General features: G+C 44.2%; 1 protein-coding gene across 1 annotated transcript in view; it reads right to left on the reverse strand.

Moving 5' to 3' along the window:
* pkig (protein kinase (cAMP-dependent, catalytic) inhibitor gamma) overlaps positions 1–11,842 on the reverse strand; it is a 31,582-nt gene extending 19,740 nt beyond the window's left edge. Inside the window, exon 1 of the mRNA XM_061845821.1 lies at positions 11,522–11,842. The gene's annotated coding sequence lies outside the window, so the exon portion shown is untranslated. The remainder of the gene's footprint in view (positions 1–11,521) is intronic.
* Between the last annotated feature and the right edge of the window lie 4,420 nt (positions 11,843–16,262).

Here is a 16,262-nt window from a genome sequence, read left to right on the forward strand (position 1 = left end):
ATGCCGGCTTTCGGCTTTCAGTAGAAAGTTTTGCAGTTCTTACCGCGTGAAATGATATTTATGGTGAAGTAAGTTATGACTAGCTATAGCTTCCAAATTCACGTGGCAAGATTTTAAATGGATTACGTTCATTTAAAGTCCTCATTTGTGAAAATATACCATTTTAGACTACGTTATGGGCTTGTGTGTGTTTTGGTGCAATAATAAAGCATTTTACATGCAAAGTAGTTGTCGCGGTTGTCACGTACACGCCGTTTGCCTAATTTCAAAACAAGACCATCTAAATTTGAACGTGTGTGCTGTCTATTTGGCTCAAATTGCTAACCTTTAACGCCTTCATAAAGCTCGTATTCCTCACAGTCTTCGCGGGACCCTTCAAAATAAGGTTCATCGCTCGAATTATCGGAAAATTCATCGGCGTTCTTCCGGCGTATTCCTGCGGGATCCGCGATGTTGCCACAGTGTCCTACGTCATGCCCCTGATCGGCCGTTTCCGCTTCCTTTCCGTCTTTTTCCGGCGAATCCAGCAATGTGCGATCATTTGTTGCAGATAATCCAAAAATAAAAATGTTTCCTTCATACCAGATTTAAGATTCGTATTCAGCATAAAAACTGTATAATATTAGCAAAAAGGTGCAATGCGGTCCTTCCATTCCCTTTAACGCTGAATTTAGACGGTGAATTTCAGACAGCGAATTGGCCCCAGTTGAATCTCGGGAGACTGAAAATATTGCCTTTGAATTTTAAAGGGTCCTCCTGAGTATGCTACGTACTGTCGCGTACATCCTGTCGGGGAGTCTGTTGTTAGTTAGAAGTGATCCACATATCATCTAAATATGGCTCGAATTGATAGGGTAATATTGCCCCGGTCACTTCACTCGATTGTGAGATGTTCTCTTCTTCGAAAAGAGCTTCTGTGTCAGAAGGGGCGTCGTTAAAATCCGAAAATTTCTGGTTGTTCAACTCGCATAATAGGTGCCACTACGCGTTTTCAATGGCGAATGTCCCGGTGTGACGTCTGCTGATGACATAGCAGGCAATATGGCTACCACTGGGATGTCGAGTGAGACTTTTATTTTACATTTATTTTTTTTTTTTTCGTACAGACATTGAAGTGAATATATCTATTTCACAATGTATATAGGGATGTCAGTGTGACTTTAAAAATGAGCGGAAATAAACTTGCGTAGGGACTGAACAATTGTATCTATTTGTAAAAAAAAAAAAAAAAAAAAAAAAAAAATCAAATTTAGACGTAAGTTTTAGCGCTTTTCATTGGAGACGTTAAGATGGAGAACACAGAGACACCCGACTGGGGACGTGTGCTGGAGTAACAATTGGGATCAATTCGAGGTCCGGCGACTTGTCCAAAGACGCGTGCGCAAGAGAAGCGGGCGAGCGGATCGACCCGCAAATACTGTTAGCTGCCGACCTACTTTATCAGCTTAGCCGCCGCTTCCACTTTCCATTGCTTTAAGCCCTCAAAGGAATGTAAACATCTTTATTCCTCGAGTCTGTAGGGGGAAATCGATGAAACGTCGGTCAATGCGCGATGTATTCATTTCATCAGTGGCAAAAAGTCACGCGCGACTATCCTTCAACGTCATTAGATTGAATTGCTCAATGAGATGTGATCTCCATCACAGCATTAGGGCCACAGGAAAGATAAAGTAGTATAGACAGTCAGTAAGACAGTCTCTTCTATGAATATACACCTCAGTACAGAGCACGTGCACCTACGTCATCAAATCACGTGACTTTTGTTTACGTCGCCATATTGCCGTCGAACAAAGCAGTGTTCAATGCTAAGTCTGTTGGAGACGACACGAAAATACGCCTTATCGCACGACGCCCAGAGTCTTGTCCCAATACCGTTAAGCATTTAGAAGGTGGAAATAAATGAAGCTACGTGGAAAAACTAGATAAACTCGGCATTGAGGACCCGTATTTAATGCCGATAAGAAACTGGACTGTTAATTCGCTTCCGCTTGTCTTGGACAACTGGACCTACACGTGGATCTGGTGAGTAAGTCGTCGACATTAAACACGGAAAAGTTTGAAAGCGTATAAGAGTCTGGACGCGTACAAATACTTAGTGGCTGGATCTGTTTTCAATCAGGAATAAATCCCACATAGTGACGGGTTGACGGCTTGTGAAGACGGAAGCGTATTTGGCTACACGCTAACCTTTGCCGGAATCCATCGATCTATTCAATACGAATACCAATATTTCAATAAATGGCCCCTGGTTTTACAAAAAGTATCATTCATTAACTATGACCGGGGAAAACAAATTGAGGGCAGGGAGTCGTCTCCTCCGTACGGCCACACTTAACCTCCGTAAAACTGTGCCTCGTTTGTTTTTTGTTGTTGTTTTTTAATACGCATTGTTCTCAAATGAGCCAATTTACCATTATGAATACTTCGTAATTTGAGATTAAGAATAATTCCTACCTGAAATGAAGCGATTGCTACGCACGCGTTTGTGTATTTTGGTTGGGCACCGCCCATCGCGTTTATTTGCCGAAATCCATCGATCTTTTCAGCCGGTATTCCATCGAATGACCTCTTTGAATATTTGTCTCGTCTGTTGTGACAACCAACAGCACAACACTTGTAAATATTCTCCTCCGGTTAAACGTCCCCCACAATGTCGGGCAGCTGTGTTTGACCGGCAATATGGCGGCGTGAAAATGGTGAAGTCACGTGCACGAGCTCTATACGAACAACAATTCCAAAAGGTTATGGGGGGGGGGGGGGGTAAATTTGAAATGTCCTAGTCTAATTTGTACAAGCGATGCTATAATTTTTTTTTTTTTAATTTTACGATATGACGCCATTTTTTATTGCGTTTGCAAAATCACTTGTGTTGGAAATGCCCAGAATGCCCTTCTTTTTCAAGGTATGCTAATTGGTCATTTTAGCCTCCCAACTGAGACTGGTTGGAACGACCATCTCAACAAGAGCGTGCACCAATATTACAAAATAAGTTCATAAGAAATTCAGTATTTTTTGTGTTGGAGTGGGGGGGGGGGGGGGACTTTTTGTGTGATATTCTCCAATTGGCTGACAAGTTCCGTTTCAAATACGCTTGAACGGCTCCAAATTCCCGAGAGGTTCTTTCAAGTAAATGTCTCAAAATAACTGACATTTCAAAAAGGCATCACATGCCCCAAAACTATATACATAAAAAAGTGCAGATGGAACATTTCTGAGAAAGAACTGTGGGGCCATTCAAAAGTATTTAAACCATCAACTGTTGGGGGTTTTTTCTTTCCTGAATTGATTCGTTGTAGTGGATTTTAGAGGCGACTGAACCCAACAGAAGTCCTGACTGATTTGGCGTCAATCATTTTCTTTGCGCGCATGGCGACCACTGCATGGATTATCCACTTCTGAAAAATATATTCATACCTCATTTGCTAACAACTGAGAACTAAACTCTGGCAGCCGAGACGGTTCAGAAGTAGCAACATTTGTGCTCCACGGGTAAGTTTACTGCCACCTTTTGGTTTTTTTTAAAGTGATAATTCAACCCCCCCCCCCCCCGCCCCGCAAAAAAAAAAAAAAAAACTTGAATAATAAGCAGTCATTTTCATAAAGAGGAAATTTGGACACAATTTCTCATTCACTGGGATGAGAAAAACCTTTGACCAGTCGGGTGGAAAATGAGTTGGCAATCGTACTAGTGTCTTCTTTGCTCAGAATGATGCAAGATGGGTGTCGGAGTACGGAAATCCACTAGTTAAAATATGAATTTCGCCCCCCCACCCACTCTCCCTCCCTCCGCTAAACTCGTAACTTGGAATGTAACTTTTCTGCTCACAGATGAACACTCTCAAAAAATACTTTTCCATGATTGACATTTTCCCCTTGACAAAATATGACATTGTTCTCAAATCATAAGTAGTATCAGCTGGGATAATACAACTATTCCCAAAATATTACTACATAAAAAAAACAACTATTCTCGCACAATGGTGACTACTTAGAGAAAACTATTACCAAACGATTGCGACGTTTATGGGGGGGGGTGGGGGGGGGTTCCACTTTATCCCCATGACGCGGAAGCGTGTTCGGCCACACTTTAACCTTTGCCGGAATCCATTGATCTTTTCAGCTAGTATTCAATACAAATACCAATATTTCAATGAATGAGCCCTGGTTTTACACGAACTCGCATTCATTAACTAGAAAGTTTCTTTCGGCTTGTCCCGTTGGGGGTCATCAGTTTTAACGCCGGATGCCCTTGCTGACGCGGCCCCCCTTTTGGGGAGTGGAGGTCCCGGTGAGAGACAAACCCACGACCCTTGGTTTAGCAAAACAACTCTCTAAACACTGAGCTACGGGGCCCCCTTCTCATGACGACGACTATCAAGAAAATATTCACGTAAACGTTTTCTTTGCCGCTTATCCTCACAAGGCTCACGGGAGAGCTGGAGCCCATCCCAGCTGTCTCCAGGCAGGGGGCGGGGTACAACCTGAAGCGGTTGCCAGCTAATCGCAGTCAAGAAAATATCGCTACACTCAAATGATTTCATCCATCCCTCCATTTTCTTAGCCACTTATCCTCACGAGGATCGCGGGTGTGCCGCAGCCAATCTCAGCTGTCATCGGGGAGGAGGCGGGGTACACCGTGGACCGGTTGCCGGCCGATGTGAGGGCGCATGGAGACAGTCGCACTCACAATCACAACTAGTTGCAATTTAGAATGTCCAATTCATCCATCCATGTTCTCTGCCGCCCATCCTCACGAGGGTCGCGGGAGTGCTGGAGCCAGTCCCAACTTTCGTCGGGCAGGAGGCCCTGAACTGGTCGCCAGCCAATCGCAGAGCACATGGGGACAAACAGTCGCTCTCGCAATCACACCAACGGGGCAATTTAGAGTGTCCTGCGTGTTTTTGGCATGTGGGAAGAAACCCGAGTACCCACCCGGAGGAAAGCCACGCAGGCAGGTCCGGGATTGAACCGTGGACCGCAGAACTGTGAGGCTAACGCTTTCCAGCTCAGCTGCCGTAGCTACCGCCACCCTCTAACTTAATTATTCCACCATTTTCATATAATTCAAACTTTTATTCTTGAAAAAAATAAGCTTCCTCTCATAAGATTACAACTAGTTTCCCCCTTTTAAGTGAATGCGGCACATCCCATGAATTTCTTCACACGATCAACGAGCGCCTTGAGCAATTCCCGCATATTGATGTCCCGAAGCAAGCGCGGACGACACGCATTTCCCCTTGAATAATAGAAAACGAATGTTCTAGTTACAAGCCACGTCCGTCAGCGGCTTGCGTAATCAGACGGCTCAAGCGACGGCTCTCATCTTCCCCTCGCGGGGGAAGTCCGGGTGCTAAAAACAGAAGAGCTTAAGTCCTCAGTGCGCGATGCAAAGAATGCAGTTAGGGGTCAGAGCCGTTGAACCGACAAATCCCCGTCTGCAAAATGTGGACCCATTAACAACATGATTACGCAGCGAGAGGCAGTCAAAAATAGGCCACGGGCAGAGCCGGCCTGTCGCGTCGAAAACTCTGACTACCGCTGTTGCGGAGACAACCAGACGCGCCGCGCGTCGCTAACGTTTCTGGGATGGACTCGGACGGTGCACGCGAGGTCGCCTCGGAGAAGTCTACGGACGAATGATCCACTTCGAATCATAGGATGAGATTCCGAAACGGAGCATGCCATCGACTGTCCATTCTGGAGAAGTCTCGGAGAGAAAAAACATCTTTCAAGAAAGCCCTGCTGAAATGTCCGCCATTGTTGCATTTACATCCTACTCATAGGTGGCAGCAGATGTTTGGAAATAACGTCTCAGTACATTTGCCCATTCATTCTTCCTTCAGTAACGGGAAGTTCACCAGTAGAATTTGACGAAAAGCAGCCCCACACCATCATGCTCCCAGCTCCGAACGTATTAAAACTGTTCCTATGGTGTTTTAAGGAAGTGCAGAAACGGGTCCAAGCAGGTTGCAACATCTGGCGGAAGGTGTCTGGTGTGTTACGTGACAGAAGACTCTCTGCTAAGATGAAGAAGGGCAAAGTTTATAAAACAGTGGTGAGGACGGCCGTGATGGACGGATTAGAGACGGTGGCACTGAAGAAACAACAGGAAGCAGAACCGGAGGTGGCAGAAATGAAGATGTTGAGGTTCTCGCTCGGAGTGAGCAGAGGTTGGTCTGCAGAGGGACAGCCAAAGTTGGATGTTTTGGAGACAAGGTTAGAGAGAGCAGACTTCGATGGTTTGGCGACAGAGTGATAGAAGGATGACGAGGATGCCGCTGTCAAGGAAGAGAGAACGAGAGGAAGACCAAAGAAAAGCTTGATGGATGTTGTGAGGGAGGACATGAGGACAGTTGGGGAGAGAGAGATAGATGCAAGAGATAGGCTTAGGTGGAAAAAGATGACATGCTGTGGCGACCCCTAAAGGGACAAGCCGAAGGTGTTTTTAGGGTGATGTGCAGTACCATTTCTCCTCCACATTTGTTGTGCATCCAAACAGTTAAAAAAATGTGCTCTCTTCAGATACTCCCAGTATTTAACTGGGTTGTCCAAATGTTGTCCAACAAACTTTAAATGAGCTTTGACATGCCCCACCTCCACCCCCCCCAACGGGGTCTTGCTTGATGAGAGTGCACATAGGCCACGGCAGCAGAGTACACTACTCAGTTTTCCTTGTAACAACAGTACCTGCTAATTCCAGGTCTTTTGAAGTGCTCTCCAAATGGTCCGTAACTCTTGGACAACTCTTTTGATTATTCTTTGCACTCTTCTGTCAGAAATCTAGTGAGGAACATCTGACCGAGGCCAATTTATCGTGGTACGTTTGGCCTTCCGCTGATGTATTACGGCCTCAACCGTGACCAACGAAACTCAGATATGCGCCTGGAACCAATGCCATTACGTTTTGCAGCAATTCGTTTACGGTGATCTTGAGACAGTTCTCTGCCTTCAGCCATCACGAGATGAGACCTTTCCACAGACCACCGATTAGGATTGAACCAGCTGATATTCACTTGCAATGACAAAGCCCTTGAACGCGGTTTGATAATTGTTCGATTCTGTTATCGACGTCTTGGCTTTTTTCACCTCCCTTTTCTGATGTGTTCAATAATCCGCGCGTCGATTCACATTTTTACACACAACTTAATTTCTGATCTTATTTGTTCTACTTTCGGCGCAAGTATGGATGAGTTGGGGTGTTCGCAACAGCTTCTGAAAATGTCACGTCAGGAGCATGTTTGGAAGTAGAGACTAGTGAGAAAAATTGCGACGTTTGAAACCCATATTTCAGCCGCTGTACACTACATCCATGAAATACACAAAAATGAATTCCGATGCCGTGTGTAATGGTCCTGGACCTGGACTTCAGCTCTGTACCTGCTCTGAATCGAAATAGTCTAGATGGTCAACAGGCTTTCTGATACAAACGCACAAAAATCATATTCGCAGCGTGACAAGATTATCCAAAAAATGACAGTCTTTAAAAAAATGCTGAGTCAGGTTGGAATAGCCACAAATCAGATGATTGTTTCCAACGATTACTCTGAATTTCCATCTTTTTAAAACATCAAGCACATTGACGCAAGACCGTGATTGCAGTATAACAGATACCACATAATCCATATTGAATAATTGTAACCCTTAAGAAATGAAGTCTTCAACGTTCCTTTTCATGTATTTATCGCATCAACCTTGTAAGAGTGGACACAGTTAACGCCAAACCCCTTGCACGCTATTTTTGTATTTCCTGGATCAATTATTACCACCTAAATGATGTCCCCGTGGCGGTTACTAATTAAGTCCATCTTAGAAATTATTAGGTTCATGCGCCTTTAAACTTAGACGGTTCGGTTCTCGGGAGACGCGGCAGTAAAGTGCCAATCCGTTTTCCCGTTTCCGTTTTCCGGTCCTGCAACCTTTGTCAAGTATTTTCTCTCCGCAGACTTCATTTGCGTTCGATTTTGCGCTGCCATAATCGCAGTTCCAGCCGGACTTGGGCGTGGGGTATCGGCCAGTTATGTGTTTTGTAGCTCGGGTTCTCCGTCTTTCACTATTCAGTCCTTGCTCTTCCGCCGTGATACCGATACTTGTCAGAAACATAACTTAAGATAGTCGGAACTCGTAAGTGGCGTGAAACACGCGTTCCCCGAAAAGAGAAGTGGAAAGCAAGGAAGTTTGGGGAACGGTTCGCAGTGGATGCGTCACTTTCCATTTTTATTTCGTTTTAAATATAGCGTAAAAAAAAACGTTCACTGGCGTCACAACATCCCGTTTCGGTCATTTTACATCACTGACAAAAAAAGTCTTGAGGTTTACGTTTGGGTAAATAGATTATGTGTCTTGGTCCTTAATCGAAAGTATGTGTGGAAAAATGATTTGAATTCAAGAACTGAATGGCAAACGACATGTATTAAAAAAAAAAAAAAAAAAAAAAGCCACTGACGTTCCGCTCGGGAAATGTGACAAATTAGTCGCTCGGACTGCATTTATTAGTCACACAACTGTAAATTAATTACTCGACCAGCAACATCTGTTCCCTCAGTCTTGCGTTTCTTTTATAGAGTTCGTGCACGTGACGTCGCCGTTTTCACGGCGCCATATTGCAGGTCAAAAAGAGCCGCTCGACGTTCAACCGGGCCAGAATATTTACAATACCCGAGAAGTGTTGTGCGGTTGCTTGTCACAACAGACGAGGCCGATGTTCAAAGAGGTCGTTCTATGGAATACCAGATGAAAAGACCAGAAAATATCGATGGATTTTGCCAATTATCATTATCATTTCATCATTTCAGGTAGGAATTATTCTTCTCAATCTCAAATTCCCAAGAAGGATTTATAATGCCAAGTTGGCTCATTTGAGAACAATGCGTATTTAAAAAAAAAAAAAGTCGCAGAGGCTTACGGAGGTTAACCCTTTCCGGGGAGGGGTTGCAAATTTGCAACATGTTTAATATAATCGAAAAATGTAAGTCGAGAGTGTCATTTTCTGAATGTATGATTTTTCTCTCTGCAAAATTTTATTCGCTCCAGCGAGGTTTAAGTGTGGCCGCAATCGCTTCCGTGTACGTTCCGTGGAGACGACTCCATCCTCTTTTTTTTTTATTTTTTTTCCCCAATCATATTTAATGGATGCGGGTTTGTGTAAAACCATGGGTCATTTAATTAAATATTGGTATGTGTATTGAATACTAGCCGAAAAGATCGATGGATTCCGATAAAGGTTAACGTGTGGCCGAGTACGCTTCCACGTTCACGAGCCGTCAAAACCGTCGTCTTGTTTTTTTTCCCCAATCATAGATAATAAATGCGAGTTTGTGTAAAACCAGGGGCCATTTATTTAAATACTGGTATTTGCATTGAATACTAGCGGAAAAGATCGATGGATTCCGGTAAAGGTTAACGTGTGGCCGAGTACGCTTCCGCGTTCACGAGCCGTCAAAACCGTCACTATGTGGGATTTATTCCTGATTGAGAACAGATCCAGCAACAAACTATTTGCATGCATCCAGACTTTAATTCGCTTTCAAACTTTTCCGTGTAAATCTCGACAACTTCCTCAACAGATCCATGTGTAGATCCGGTTGTCGAAGACAAGCGGAAGCGAATTAACCGCCCAATTTCTCATCGGCCAAACATCGACTTTGGCATTAAATATGGGTCCTCTATTCCAAGTGTCTCTCATTTTCCACGCATCTTGGATTATTATCACCTTCTAAATCACAGCTGTCAAACTCAAGGCCCGGGGGCCAGATGCGGCCCACCACATGATTTTAAGTGGCCCGCGAAGGCAAATAATTTTTGTTCACATCTGTACCAAAATTTCAAATTTTCATATCACAAATGATGGCATTGAGATCTTGCAAGCATTTTTGCGTTACCAAACATTAACAATAGTTGAAAAACCCATTACCCTTGATTTCCGATTCCGAACGTAAGCTGATAAATTTAATGTGTAAATATGGATGACGGGTCAATTGAAGACTTTCATGGTTTCAGTCATAATGGTCCTCTGAGAGAAACCATAACTACAACGTGGCCCACGATTAAAAAAACCGAGTTCGACACCCCCTCTTCTAAATGTTTAACGCTATCGGACAAGACTCTGGGCGTCGTGCTAAAAGACATATTTTTCGTGCCGTCTCCAACCGACTTAGCACCGAACAACGCTTTGCTAGACCGGCAATCCGATTTCGGTGACGTGGGGGCACGAGCACTACCGAGTGAAGTGTCAGTCCGAGGTGTCAAAGTCACACTTCTGCCTTGACACGTCTTCTGTTCAGTACGGCAAGCCAGGAGGGCGGCCATCCAGGGTGCTGCTCAAGGTCAACAGGCGAGATATGATTTTTTTTTCTTTTTTTAGTGACAGCAGTTTTTCCCCCCCAGCGTCGCTAACGGTTCTTTCTGCTCCCCCAAAGGCAATTCTGAAGGAGGACAGACAAGTTTGGCTCACGGGTTTCAGGATCAAAAACGCAATCGAGGCCTCGCGTTACCGAACAAATGTCACCCACCGAAGGCCACGTTCCGTTCCAAACCCATCAAGTCGCCGATGCAACAAATGCGAGAAATTATTTTCTCCATTTAAACAACAATTGATCACATTCTGTCCTTGGCGTCACCTTTTCAGCTGCGTTGATGGAATACAAAACGACAGCAAGTAACTTGGCTCATGTGCAATAATTCAAAAAAATAATAATAATCACTTGTGACGAGCAACAGTTTCCCCAAGCCACGACAATTGCCAAAGCATCAACATACTTTAATATTTTCCAAGTGAAAATATCCCCCTCGAGATACACTGCCTCGGTTAACTTGTGATCATATTAATTTCTTATAATACACAAGAAGGTTGTTTCCATGCAACATTGCAGCGTTGGATACAGCCAGCCAGGCAACTAGAAAAAAATAAATAGGGAAGAGCTTGTGTTTATCGTCACTCATGCCCAGTGATGCTGGCGCTTGCCCAGCAACACTCGAGCAAAGCTGGGGTGGGGGGGGGGGGGCGTCCCTGGTGGGGGCTTCCCAAAAAAAAAAAAAAAAAAAAAAAAAAATCCCCGTTAGGATTGGCTTCTGCAATTGTGGACTAGCCTAGTCGTTTTTTATTTTTAGTTATTTTTGTTGTTGTTGCCACACTCGGGTCAGCAGGCACAATGACGCGTGATAACATACAGACGTAAATCAAATTTTAAAAAATGAAAAGATGAAACGTTCACGAGCGAACTCCCGCGAAGTCGACGGGGGGGGGGGGGGGGGGGGGGGGGGGTGAGACGCTAACGGGGCAGCTAGCATGACGAACGCAAGGCGAGCCCAGTTAATTCATTTTAAAAAAAACCAAAAAAATGGAAAAATGTCCTCGTTTAACATTATGACACACGGTGGGGTGGAACGTGTGAGGACAAAAGACAAAGGTGGACGCTTCGCGTTGTCTGCCCGCTTCGTGACGACGCCAATTCACCTTCCGAATGAGACATTTTTGGGAAGCGTTTCGCGACATTCCCGCACCGAGAGCTTCGCTTTCACCAACCTTGATCGCTTCGCCTCTTCTTATCCACTTGTTACAACGGAGATTGGACACCATGGACCCCCGCGTAAGTTTCCTAGCACTCGGAAGCATAAAAAAAAAAATATATATATATATAACAGAAAAATGATAATAACTGGGCGAACCCGAAGCTGCAATAACGAGCAAAGGGTTCTTTCCAGGGCGACGTATTCGGCAAACGACGGCGAAATAAAGCTCGCGTGTCTTCTCCCGACAGCTGTTGTTCCAAAATGGAGTTAGCCGAGTGACGGCCAACCAGAGTGGAGGCTCCCACTCCGCTCCTTCGTGGGTTGGAGCCTCCCCCCTTCCTCCCCTTCCTCCCCCCTTGCACTCAACATCACACGCTTACACACACACAAAAAATGATATTTTTGAAGTCTTTCTGTGTTTCATGTGTTCAGTATTTTTTTTTTTTTTTTTTTTTTTTTAGTGGCGCATCAAACCCGTGGCAGACGCCCACCTGATGAGGCTTCCTCTGCATTATATCATAAATCCATGGAGATGCGCGATCAAATGTGGTTCATTTTAACTGTTTTTAAAAATGTGTTTATTCCACATTCCTACTCGTAAAATTCGCCATCAAAGTCGGTTCTCAACACTGTATCGTGACGTCACCATTTTCACGCCGCCATATTGCAGGTCGAAAGGAGCTGCTCGACAGTGTGGGGGACATTCAATATTCACAATGCCCGAGACTTGTTGCGCTGTTTGTTGTCACAACAAACGTCTGTGGAATACCATCTGAAAAGAGCAGAAAATAGCGATGGATTTCGGCAATTAAACGTGATGGATTGTGCCCAACCAAAATACACACTCCTGTGTAGCGATCGCTTCATCTCAGGTAGGAATTCTTCGTCTTAATATCAAATTCTGAAGTATTTATAATGTCAATTTGACTCATTTGAGAACAATGCCTATTTAAAAAAAAAAACAAAAAACTGTCGCAGAGTCTTGCCTAGGTTAACCCTTTCCGGGGAGGGGTTTCAAATTTGCAACACGTTTAATATAATCGAAAATTTGAAGTCCAGAGTATCATTTTCTGAAAGTGCCTGATTTTTCTCTCTGCAAAATTGTATTTGGTCCAGCGAGGGTTAAGTGCGGCCGCAATCGCTTCCGGTTACCTTCCGTGGAGACGACGCCATCCTATTTTTTTTTTTTTTTTCTCATTCATATTTAACGAATGCGAGTTTGTCATTTCATTAAATATTGGTAGGTGTATTGAATAGTAGCTGAAAAGATCGATGGATTCGGGCAAAGGTTAACGTGTGGCCGATCACGCTTCCGTGTTCACGAGCCGTCAAAACCGTCAAAAACACGTGAAAGTATCAGATTTTCCTCTCTGCAAAATTCCATTTCAGGTAGGAATTATTTGTCTCAATCTCAAATTCACAAAAAATATTTATAATGCCAAGTTGGCTCATTTGACTGCTGACTGGATCGTTAACCCGCTTCCGCTTATCTCGGACAACCGGATCTACGCACGGATCTGGTGAGTAAATCGTCGAGATTTACACGGAAGAGTTTGAAAGCGTAGAAAAGTCTGGATGTATACAAATACTTTGTTGCTGGATCTATTCTCAGTCAAAAAAGTAATCCCACATCGTGACGGAGCCACTCTGATTTTTTGAATAAAAATACCAATATTTAAATAAATGACACCTGGTTTTACACAAACGAGCATTCATTAACTATGATTGGGAAAAAAAAGACAGGGAGCAGTCTAAAATGTACACGGAAGCGTGTTGCGGCCACACATTAAATTTTGGTAAACCTCTCCGTTTTTTGTGTGAATATGCATTGTTCTCAAATTAGTCCAATGCGTATTTTTTTTAAAAAAAAAAGAAAATAAACCGTCTGTCGCAGAGAGCTTTACCGAAATTCAATGTGTGGCTGCAACACGCTTCCGTGTACGTTAGAGATGACTCTGTTGTTTTTTTTTTAACGCTTTGTTGTCAAATGAGCCAACTTGGCATTATAAATTCTCTTTTTCAATCATAGTTAATGATTGTGAGTTTGCGTAAAACCAGGGATCATTTATTGAAATATTAGTATTTGTATTGAATACTAGCGGAAAAGATTGATGGATTTCGGCAAAGGTTAACGTGTAGCCGAGTACGCTTCCGCGTTCACGAGCCGTCAACCCGTCGTCTTTTTTTTTTTCCAATCATAGTTAATGAATGCGAGTTTGTGTAAAACCAGGGGTCATTTATTGAAATATTGGTATTTGTATTGAACACTACCTGAAATGATCGATGGATTTTGGCAAAGGTTAACTTGTAGCCAGGTACGCTTCCGCGTTCAACGAGCCGTCTCCCTGTTGAGAACAGACCCAGCAACGAAGCATTTGTACGCGTCCAGACTTTTCTACGCTTTCAAACTCTTCCGTGTAAATCTCGACGACTTCCTCACCAGATCCGTGTGTTGATCCAGTTGTCCCAGACGAGCGGAAACGGGTTGACGGTCCAATTTCTTATAAGCGAAAACATCGCCTTTCGACATAAAGGTGTCTCTGATTTTTCCCACGTACCTTCGTTTATTATCACCTTCTAAATGTTTAACGGTATCGGACAAAACTGTATTTTCAGCAGAGTTAGCATTGAACAATGCTTTGCTAGAGCGGCAATACGGCCACTCACGTGACTCTATATGTAAATTTGATAACAACACCTATTTTAAAATCTAAATTTTGTGTCAGTGGCGCTTTAAATCCACGCACGCACTCACACATCATCCGATGTAGAACGTGAGGATGGCAAGCCGAGGTAGTCAAAAATACTACATGCGCCGTACATATACTGTCTTATGCATAAAGCGTTAAAATATATAGATATGAACAGTAGAATGGAGATATGGCTGCGGCAGCTCGCCTTTTCATCTGGAACTCACGTCCCGGGTGATAAGTCGTGACAAACATTAAAAGGTCAAATTTCCATAATTCGTACGGCATCCGTCTCGCGTCCGTAAATGCCTCCCTCTCTCCCAACACCAAAACACGTTTTGCTTTTGTTTTTGATTTTATGCAAAACTCAAAACCGCGAGACGATATCGCCACCTTTGATTTACCGCCGAATCCTGCATCTGGATCCGCGTTCGGCGCGAACCCTTTTGTGGCCCGTCGCGACGCTGTAAACGGAGCAGAGGACACCGCTGAACCAAACAAGCCGTCGCGCATGCGGAGATAAAAATGCAGTCAAATCGATATGACGGAGGCCGCAAAGAAGGCGCATGAAAGAGGCGAGTCCGAGCCGCGTTATTGTTTCTGTGGCAACCGTCCAAAAGAAGACCTGCGGCCTCACACGCTCGCTCTATCTTCATCCCGATCCGTCGATCCGGGATATTTATCAAAAGGAAACGTTCATCTGCCCCGCCGATCTGAGGACCGGGGTTCAAATCCCGGTCTTGCATGTGTGGAGATTGTATGTTGTCCCCAGTGCGAATGGTTACTTGTCTCGATGGGGCCTGCGACTGGCTGGTGACCAGTTCAGTCTTGCCTTAAGATAGCTGGGATGTGCTAGGAAGACCCGCGTGAGGATAAGCGGTACAGAAAATGAATGAACGCGTTAAAGACTCCCCTCATCCCGGGGTTCAATCCCGAAACCCGCCCGTGTGGAGTTTGCATGTCCTCCCCGTGCCTGCGTGGGTTTCCTCCGGGTGGGCACTCCGGTGTCCTCCCACATCCCAAAAACATGCGACATTAATTGGAGACTCTAAATTGCCCGTAGGTGTGATTGTTGAGTGCGGCCGTTTGTCTCGATGTGCCCTGCGATTGGCCGGCGACCGGTTCAGGGTGTACCCCGCCTCCTGCCCGTTGACAGCTGGGATAGGCTCTGGCATTCCCCGCGACCCTTGTGAGGATAATCGGCTAAGAAAACGGATGGACGGAATCTATTTGTCGTTGCTGTATGTTTTTATCATGTAACAATTCCACTACCAAAGAATTCCAAACATTTTTGTAGCTTTTTGCGGGAAGCCTGGAACGGTTTCATGGCTTTCCATTCCCATCAACAACAATTCGGGATTTGAACGTTTTAGATCACAAGCGTGGTCATGGAACATATTCTGGCTTTATTTTGGATTTCAATTGTCAATAGAGCTCATGCACCGAAGTCACGTGATTGGCCGTGTTGACGGTCTCGCAAAGCGTTGTTCAATGCGAAGCCGGTTGTAGACGGCAGGAAAATACATCTTACAGAGTTTAGCCCGATAGCGTTAAACATTTACAAGGTGGTAATAAACGGAGGTACGTGGAAAAACTTGAGACAATTAGCATGGAGGACCCATATTTAATGCCGAAGTCGATGTTTTCGCCAATAAGAAATTGGACTGTTGACCCGCTTCCGCATGTCTCGGACAACTGGATCTACGCATTGATCTGGCGACTAAGTCGTCGACATTTACACGGAAAAGTTTGAAGGCGTAGAAAAGTCAAGACGCATACGAATACTTCGTTGCTGGATCTGTTCTCAAGCAAGACTAAATCCCACGTAGTGATGGAGCCACTCCGATTTTTTATATACAAATATCAATATTTAACATTTTATTATAATTTATATATAATACTATATAAGCTGAAAGGAAAAGAAGATGATCAATATTTAAATAATGACACTAACTCGCATTCATCAACTATGATTGGGGAAAAAGAGACAGCGAGTCGGCTCCAACGTACACGGAAGCGTGTTGCGGCCACACATTAAACTTGAGTAAACCTCTCCGTGACACT

This window comes from Syngnathoides biaculeatus, chromosome 2 (genome assembly GCF_019802595.1).
Source record: "Syngnathoides biaculeatus isolate LvHL_M chromosome 2, ASM1980259v1, whole genome shotgun sequence".
In the NCBI taxonomy this organism is placed as follows: domain Eukaryota; kingdom Metazoa; phylum Chordata; class Actinopteri; order Syngnathiformes; family Syngnathidae; genus Syngnathoides; species Syngnathoides biaculeatus.